This window comes from Rattus norvegicus, chromosome 2, assembly GCF_021556685.1.
Source record: "Rattus norvegicus strain SHRSP/BbbUtx chromosome 2, alternate assembly SHRSP_T2T, whole genome shotgun sequence".
Classification (NCBI taxonomy): domain Eukaryota; kingdom Metazoa; phylum Chordata; class Mammalia; order Rodentia; family Muridae; genus Rattus; species Rattus norvegicus.
The window spans coordinates 101,383,525-101,393,496 of record NC_141535.1 but is presented as its reverse complement, the minus strand read 5'-3'; the positions used below and the strand labels follow the sequence as shown (position 1 = coordinate 101,393,496).

Here is a 9,972-nt window from a genome sequence, read left to right as displayed (position 1 = left end):
AAGAAATTTGCATGTGGAAATGCATCAAAAGACTAGTAAGTGTTTATCTAAAAGAAGGAAAATGAAGATCTGAACCACTGCGAAATAACAGAGATAATATCTTATAAATGAGAATGTTTTGTTGATCAGTGAATAGAGCCAGAAAGAAAAATTAAGAATGTTTAAAGAGACAGAATCAGATAATTTTAATAAATAGACTGAGTATGCTGTGATACTCAACTAGTACGTTGAGGTGCTTAACCATGGATATATTGAAATAGTTCTTACCTTTCTTTATGGGAGCCTCTATGTCATGGGTTCTGCATGCATGGTAATGGCGTTTAAATCTTACAGACATCTTCCAGAGTTCTGATTCTTTGACCTAGTACAATGTGTGTTTTTGATAATAGTGTACAGGTTTGTGGTACATGCCTTTTCAGGAGTGTGTTTCTTCCAAGGTCATTCACCCCTATGCCTTTCATTATGCTATTGATTTTATCATACTTCTCACATTTCTAGGCTTCTTAGCTAGAGTTGTCTTCAACTTCTTTCCTCTGTTTTTGCCCCCAAACCTAAATGTTCCAACTTCTGTCTGTCCTATCTCTGAGGATGCTCATATGAGCATCCCTTCAGTTCTACAGAGACAGTTCCCATCAGATATGAAATTCCATCCTCCCTTCTTTGCTCTCCACCATGTTTTTTCAGCAGTTTTATTTGGTCTTTTCATTAACTTTCCCAAATGACTACTCCATTAAATTTTTTCCTGATTATTTACAAATTTTGTTGTTTCTATTCACAACCAAATATAGTCCTTGGACTTCTACAGTCTAACTTTTATGCCACTGGTAATCAACACTTGTTTATAATGTAGGCAAATTGGTTACTTGTTGGCCCATTATGTTGGCAATTCTATTACAGAAATATCTTACCTCCCTTTTATCTCCTCTGACATACAATAAAATTGTATTACTTCATTTTCTATTGCTATTTTATAATATTTGAGGATCATATCTTTATAAAATAGCTTATGGAATAAAAGGCTTACTTAACTCATAATTTAGAAGGCTGAAAGTCAATATGGAAGAACTATATTAGGTTGGCCTCTTGGGATAGTCACCCTGGCTGGATTGTAGCTTGGGGTTAGGGAGAAAGAGACCTGGTTTCATGGGGAATGGAGACAAGTGATCCTGACTGTCACTTAATAACAACCTTCGATTGTGAGACATAACTCAATGTATGACAACAGCTGATTCATCTCCCTGAGAGCAGTGACCCAATAATCTAGTTATCCCACTCTAGCCTCCATCTTTGAAAAGATTATGTCTTTTCAACACCGTGAGAGTTAAGATCAAACCTTGAAAATATGGACCTGTGTGGGATACTCAAATGTATCCAAACCAAAACACGCTCTTCACCGCATAAGCAATATGACAATGCTTTAAAACATTTCTCCTACTTTTTTCCTATCCTCTTGACTTCCTGGGTTTTATCTGGCATCTAAAATCCATGAATACTTATGCCTTAGTTAGGGTCTTATTGCTGTGAACAGACACCATGACCAATGTAAGTTTTATCAAGGACAACATTTAATTGGGGCTGTCTTACAGGTTCAGAGGTTCAGATCATTATCATCAAGAGGGAGCACGGCAGCATCCAGGCAAGCACGGTGCAGGAGGAGCTGAGTTCTACATCTTCAGCCTGAAGGAAACCAGGAATAGTCTGTGCATCCTCGGGCAGGTAGGAGGAGGGTCTCCAAGTCCACCCCCACAGTGACACACTTCTTCCAACAAGTCCATACCTTCTAACAGTGCCACTCCCTGGAACAAGCATATGCAAACCATCACAACTTACATATATTTCTATCATGTCTGCTTCCATTGGTGAATGCTATCTGTTACTAAAATAAAGTACCTCTTTTTTTTTTTTTCCGGAGCTGGGGACCGAACCCAGGGCCTTGCGCTTCCTAGGTAAGCGCTCTACCACTGAGCTAAATCCCCAGCCCCTAAAGTACCTTTTTAAAACCCGTCATTGTTTGGGAATGGAGACTTTGGCCTCACTGTCCTGTGCATACTGGTTCTTGCACAGTGGTCTTGTGCTAGATATTTAAGGAACTAATAATTGGCTAAATAAGTGTACAAGTATCAAATGCATTTAATTCTTAATGTCCTTTATAAAGCTAAAGTGAGAGAGAAGAATGCAGTGTGGTGGGGGGGTATTACCTTCTTGGGTGGCTCTGATTATCACTCAACTAGCTGTTTAGCAAGTCTATTGCCCAAAAAAGGAATGTGGTGATGGCATCTGTTTAATAACAAAATGTCAACAACTAACCTGGAAATGGGAAGATGACTTGATGTTAAGAACACTCACTGTGCTTGCACATGGGCTGAGATCAGTTTCCCAAAACCCACATAAGAAGCCATATGTGGTCCTCTATGTCTGTTTTCCCAGCAGTAGGAGGCTTCATAGGGACTAGAGGATTGTATGGGCTTGTTGGCCTTCAGGATAGCTGTAAAAGTTGGTAAACTCTGAAGTCCAGGTTCAGTGAGAGACCTTGTCTCAAGGTTATAAAAATATGTCATAGATTAGGATATATATCCAACTCGTCTGGTGTATGTGGGTACAGTCATGCATTTCCACATATGCTATACACATACATGTGTATGCTACACATGTATACACCACATGGGTCCATGTATTTCACATGTACACACACACACACAAACAGAGAGAGAGAGAGAGAGAGAGAGAGAGAGAGAGAGAGAGAGAGAGAGAGAGAGATTAATCAAAGCCAAGGAGCCCTCGAAACTTTAGTTTCCTCAGAACGATCTAGAGATACGTTAACACCTCAACCTGAGGGTCCTGTGCAGGAAGTGGACACTCTAGTAAAGACCCAGGGTATGTCGGACCCATTCAGATTCTTGAAGCTATCACTCTACAGAGGCTAGATCCCCAAGTAAGTCTTCATGTACACAGTCTAAGATCATCAGCCAAAAGCCTAAGGAGAAAGTAATCCTACAGATGAGTTTTCACATCTGAGACCTTACCATTCTATCTCTTAATTAGGACAAATGATTTCGAGTTCCAGGCAAGGATTCGGTTTCCATTTTGCTACATAACTCAATTTAAAAAACCTATATCTCAAAGTCTGGAAAAGTTTTACTAATTCATCATTTTTCCTATCTTTCTGTTTAATATACAAGGGATTTTCCCAGAATATTTAGTGTGTATTTAATCTCAATACAGGATATTTTAATTACAAATTATATATGTGAGTGGATAAGTTTTTTCTATTTCTTTGTGTTATAACTTTAAATGATATAGAATAATTATTACCAGGGTATAGTTAGCTTTGGAGGTATCATTATTAGTGATATCAAAGAATTGTAAATTCTTTTTTTTTTTTTTTATTAACTTGAGTATTTCTTATATACATTTCGAGTGTTATTCCCTTTCCCGGTTTCCGGGCAAACATCCCCCTCCCCCCTCCCCTTCCTTATGGGTGTTCCCCTCCCAACCCTCCCACCATTGCCGCCCTCCCCCCATAGACTAGTTCACTGGGGGTTCAGTCTTAGCAGGACCCAGGGCTTCCCCTTCCACTGGTGCTCTTACTAGGATATTCATTGCTACCTATGGGGTCAGAGTCCAGGGTCAGTCCATGTATAGTCTTTAGGTAGTGGCTTAGTCCCTGGAAGCTCTGGTTGCTTGGCATTGTTGTACTTTTGGGGTCTCGAGCCCCTTCAAGCTCTTCCAGTTCTTTCTCTGATTCCTTCAATAGGGGACCTATTCTCAGTTCAGTGGTTTGCTGCTGGCATTCGCCTCTGTATTTGCTGTATTCTGGCTGTGTCTCTCAGGAGCGATCTACATCCGGCTCCTGTCGGTCTGCACTTCTTTGCTTCATCCATCTAGTCCAATTGGGTGGCTGTATATGTATGGGCCAAATGTGGGACAGGCTCTGAATGGGTGTTCCTTCAGTCTCTGTTTTAATCTTTGCCTCTCCCTTCCCTGCCAAGGGTATTCTTTTTCCTCATTTAAAGAAGGAGTGAAGCATTCACATTTTGATCATCCGTCTTGAGTTTCGTTTGTTCTAGGGATCTAGGGTAATTCAAGCATTTGGGCTAATAGCCACTTATCAATGAGTGCATACCATGTATGTCTTTCTGTGATTGGGTTAGTTCACTCAGGATGATATTTTCCAGTTCCAACCATTTGCCTACGAATTTCATAAACTCGTTGTTTTTGATAGCTGAGTAGTATTCCATTGTGTAGATGTACCACATTTTCTGTATCCATTCCTCTGTTGAAGGGCATCTGGGTTCTTTCCATTTTCTGGCTATTATAAATAAGGCTGCGATGAACATAGTGGAGCACGTGTCTCTTTTATATGTTGAGGCATCTTTTGGGTATATGCCCAAGAGAGGTATAGCTGGATCCTCAGGCAGTTCAATGTCCAATTTTCTGAGGAACCTCCAGACTGATTTCCAGAATGGTTTTACCAGTCTGCAATCCCACCAACAATGGAGGAGTGTTCCTCTTTCTCCACAACCTCGCCAGCATCTGCTGTCACCTGAGTTTTTGATCTTAGCCAATCGCACTGGTGTGAGGTGAAATCTCAGGGTTGTTTTGATTTGCATTTCCCTTATGACTAAAGATGTTGAACATTTCTTTAGGTGTTTCTCAGCCATTCGGCATTCCTCAGCTGTGAATTCTTTGTTTAGCTCTGAACCCCATTTTTTAATAGGGTTATTTGTTTCCCTGCGGTCTAACTTCTTGAGTTCTTTGTATATTTTGGATATAAGGCCTCTATCTGTTGTAGGGTTGGTAAAGATCTTTTCCCAATCTGTTGGTTGCCGTTTTGTCCTAACCACAGTGTCCTTTGCCTTACAGAAGCTTTGCAGTTTTATGAGATCCCATTTGTCAAGAATTGTAAATTCTTATGCTATTTTTCTGAACTAACCTTTTTTTAAACGGATAGGACTAGCCACTAGATGGCAGCAGCGGCTAAGCTAGGAAGTGAGGACACTGAATAAAAGTTTGTCATGCCTGCACCTCGGAGGAAAGATTGTCATTCATTCTTAGAATGGAAGATTTTGATTATTCAAGGAAAGGAAATAGCTATAAATGTAATTTTGCTATTTGGCTTTATCATAATCAGAGGCAGATAATTTCAAACAAAATACTGTCCAGTCTCAATATTCGTCACAAAACAACATTTTCAATCAATTTTTTTTAAAAAAGAGTGATTAAATCTGCAAGTTTAAAAAGGTCTACATTCACCAAAACCTTTATAAATACATATTGTTAATATAATTCAATCCCAAAGTCATGTCCTTATGTTGAATTTTCCAAGCGATTCACTCTTGCCCTTCATCCTAAATTGGTTCCTCATTCTGAGACTATTTGAATGTTATTTCCTCTCCAGTTGTCTGATAGATGGCAGGGCAAAAACTCAGAAGTGGCAGCTGTGTTGACTTGCACATTTGGATGACAGCACCCTGTGTATACACTGCCAGGCTTCGATTTCCTACTTCCTCACATCCCTTGCTCACCTCAAGCCAACAGGATCTAATGTGAGAGCCATAGGCTAGAGTGAAATCTATACAAGGACAAACTTTCACCTAATCAGTCACAAATGACTGCCCACTTCCCCATGAGTTTCTGTGATTGTCATTTAAAGTATGCTGCTGCCTTAGGTTGGGAAGATGAGTTGAATCACCATACGCAATCCATACAGAGAGACCACACCTACGTGTTTTCCTCTCACCTCTATCCTGAGTATTTTAACTGGTTAATCAGTTTGCCCCATTATATCAGGCTTTGCTCTGCATTTAAATCTTCCCTCTGTCTGAACACAGGGCTCCAATGTCTCTACCAATGGAAATAACATTTCCTTACCATCCAGATTCATTTCCTCAAGATGTATGCCTGCTTCCCACAGATCTGGCCCTGTCAGGCTTGTCTTTCTGTGGAGAAGGGATACTTACTCATATAACACTTAAGTTACATTTTATGATCCAATGTTAGTTAGAGAGAAAAGAAGGAAGAGAGTAAAGAAACAGCAGGGGAAAGACACCTGAGAAGGTATTGCGTGGGGCAGCCATAGTTCCTTCTTCACTGGGCTTATGTCCATGTGGAAGCTAGAGTCTAATAAAGAAAATCAGGAGGGAGTGCAACTGGGAGAGTCAAAGCCATTAGTACTAGTCTAGCCTGTTCTTAGATATAAATTGCCTTCCCCTAGAAAGATAGTATACTTGAGGGGAAAAGAGGTAGAAGGAGGAAACAGTACCTGGAAATGCTCAGGAGAGTACATGACATGCAAGGGGAAATGGCACGGAACATTTCTCTCTTGAAGGAAGACAGACAGTAAGTCTGTTGCTTATCACAAGAGGAGTGGGTGTCTCGGATCCCGCAGAGTGGTAGTTTTGTAGGAACCCTATGTGCTGAAGAAGAATGAATTACAGACAGACATGCAGTAAAACTGATGAGTCAGATATTGCAGTGGTCCATGCAGAGAGACATGGTTAGTAGTATTAGGATTACAGATGTCAATCCCATATCAGATTTCTGAGAATCCACGTTCAGGTCTGGAGGTTTGTGTGACAAAGTGCTGCTGATCCATTTCCTTCAGTGTGCTTGGGAATTTTCATTTGGTTTTTGCCTGTTTGTTTTTGAGACAGGATTTTTCTGTGTAACCCTGACTGTCTCTAGGCCAGATTGGCCTGGAACTCATAGAGACCCACCTGCCTGAGTGCTGGGATTAAAGGTGTGCACCACTACTGCCTTGCTGGTTTGTTTTGTTTTGTTTTGTTTTGTTTTGTTTTTGTTTTGTTCTTTTGCTTTAACCTTTTCTTTAAGGGAGAAGACACCACACTAAGGAAAACACTTTGCAGTCCGGATCCTTTATTTCTTTTTTGTCCATTAGGCCATGAATCTGTATGGAATGAGCTCCAGAACCTCAGGGTCCTTTCCCTTAATCCTCACAAAGTGTGCTTCTTTGGGTGGCACAGGCTGACGCTTCAGCTGAATCCTTCTCTTTGGCTTCCTTTTTTTTCTGATCATTCTCCTTCACCCGCTTTAGGAGGCTGTCTCTGCTCTTCGAGTGCTTGATGTGCTCAATCCACACACTGATCATGCTGGGTGACATTGTAGACTCTTCCGGTTGTGCCGTGGTAACACATTTGGGGCATTCCTTTTGAACAGTGCCCATTCCCTTGATGTCTACAACATCAACCTTCTTGTAGATTCGCATGTATGTTACCAGAGGAACAACTCCATCTTTCCTAAAAGGCCTAGAGAACATATACCGAGTGCCTCTTGTCTTTTCCTTTGTGTTCATCATTTTGGTGAGATACTGAAAGATGGCTGCCGCTGCCGGGGAACTTTTATTCTTGAAAAAAAAATCAATTTTAACTGCACTATTTACTGGAAAGTAGAAGAGAATCTGGCAGGAATGGCAGATCTTTGAGAAGAACAACACTGGCATGGAAAGGAAGCCTTTCTGATAGAGGAGCTTCAGAGGACTGCAGGAGTGGGAAGGGACACCCAAGGGGCATCTGTCTTAGAGAGTCTGTGAGAAAGTTTTAAAAAGAACAAAGTGATCCATGCCCCTGAGTACTGCAACGATGTTACATTGAGATAAGTATTAGGCATGTTCCAGTAAACTTTTGCAAAATAAAGCTAACTTTTTTTTTATTCCATTAAAAATATTCTAGGCCACCAGCTGAGGAAGGTGAGCAGACTAATACAGAGGTTCAGATAATGTTTTAAAGAAACTTAGATGTAGAGAACAGAGTGGCTGAGATGGGAAAGATTTAACAAAAAGATAAAAAGAAAAATAGTTAAATGTAAAAAAAATCTCCAAGTAAAGCTCAATGTTGTGTACACGGCTATAAATGCCAGCATTCAGGGAGCTGAACAGATGTAGGAAGGTCACAAGTTAGAGGAGAACCTGGATAGCATGGATAGCCTCTGTGCCATGTTAACAAAACAGGACAAAATAAAAACAAAATCTAAACTATGAAAATTGTTAAAAAAGGAAAACAAGGTGTCCCTTCAGTTCCCAAAAGACTTAACACCCAGAACACAAAAGATATCTGTGTGTATGCATGTCCATGTGTAAGTACACTCACATATGTGTTTGGGTATATGTGCATATGTGTGTCTGTGCATATGGAGACCAGAGGACAGTCTGGGTTATTGTTCCTGGGACACCATACACCTTTTTACTTTTTAAACTTTTGTAAAGACATGGTCTCTTACTGACCTTGAACTTGCCAGTAAGTTCATGCCAAGTAACTCGATGCTAGCTTGTTCATAAGCTCTGGAGATCTGTCAGTCTCCACTTCTCCAGAGCTGTGGTTATGATGCGGTTATGTGGTCCCAAGTGGACCAAATCCACTTGGGAATGGACTTCAGATCTGGGTGTTTGTAAACACGCACCTTACTGACTGAGCCACCTCCGTGATGTAAGTTTATTTTGGAGTTTGTTGTTGTTTTGACAAGAGAGTGGAGGTCACCTTTTCATTAAAAGATAATGAGGTGGGCTGAGGTGAGAGGACATAGAAACTGGAAGAGAAAACAAAAAATAAGGCAACCAGCTTATTATTTGTAGCTTATTGCTACAAATTACCACAGAGGGCAAATAGCGGGTCTGGCTTTGAACCTAGATGGGCTGGTTCTAGGCTTGGCAGTGTTTATCCTGTCAGCCATCACCATTTCATACACCTGTGGTAAAGTCTATCACTATTTCTGTACTCAGGAAAACCTTCTTCACTTAACTCCTTTGAATTGTCCATTAAAATCCATACTAATTCTCAGACTGTATTTTGCTCATTTCACTGAGGGAAACTGGTTTGCCAATAGTTTACTGAGTGCCTGTTTTGTGCCTGCTTTGTTCCCACATCTGAGTATCAGAAGATATCTGAGGAGAAGCACCCTGGTTCTCATTTTAAGTTATAGCATACTGAGAGAGGAAGATAAGAATTCTATTCTGTCAAATAATCCTGGAGGCAATGTGACAGTCACCATAAGGTAAAGTCATGCTGTGTTCTAAAAGCATTTAGTAGGAGAGCCAATTCAGTCTCAAGTTGGAAGAAGGTATTACTTAAAAATTTGGAGATGTAGTCATTGATGAGCAAATTGGTATTAGCTGGTGAGAGGATGGGGGAAAATACATATCCAGAATGTCTAGGATGACTAAGAGAAATAAACATAGAAGAATATTTTGAAGAGAGTTTTGAAGTAGTGTTCTATGCTTAGCACAGTAGTTTCTAACTTAAAGCCTAAGAGACCTAAAGTATCCCAGGCTGACGACACCAGACATTCCTCCTGGGTATTCTGTCTAAGAGGGTTTACTGAAAAAGCCTATTAAGTTTCAGGTTGATGAATTCTATGTAGCCATAGGGGAAAAGTCAATGAAGGTTAAAATTTTGATACTTTTTTCAATGTACTTGGAGCTCCGAAGAATCTATCTGTGTTCTAATTTATCTACCAGATCTCACTGTCTTCTTGGAACTAGAGAGAAAAAATGCTCAAAGTGTATGGGGGGTCAAAATGAAAGGTTTTGAACTAAATAGGTCTGGATATAACATTTCTAGCATAATAGGTACCCAGTAGAACCCTATGTGATCAAAGACATGCTTTGTGTGACTGAATTTAGATTGGAATATAAATAGCCACATATGGTCAGTAACAGCATCTTGAATACTACATATCTAGGTAGATGCTAAGACAAAAAAAAATTTCTCATAACTAAAATGTTTACCAATAACACTATTAATACCAATACCTGATTCTACATTGTATACTATTTGATGGATAAAATTATGCCGATGATAATTGTTATGGTTTATATAATCACTGTATCCAACAAGTGTGATGGATGTAAAATAGAATGGATTTTTGTAAATGAAAGCATCTGGTTTATCATATTCTAGGAGTTCAATATTACCTCTTATTGTATTTAATTTGTAATATTATCATTATACATTATATATT

General features: G+C 39.8%; 1 pseudogene; it reads right to left on the bottom strand.

Annotated features, from left to right (window-relative positions):
* Positions 1 to 6,946: 6,946 nt before the first annotated feature.
* Positions 6,947 to 7,315, bottom strand: LOC147996183 (large ribosomal subunit protein eL21 pseudogene; annotated as a pseudogene).
* Positions 7,316 to 9,972: the final 2,657 nt, after the last annotated feature.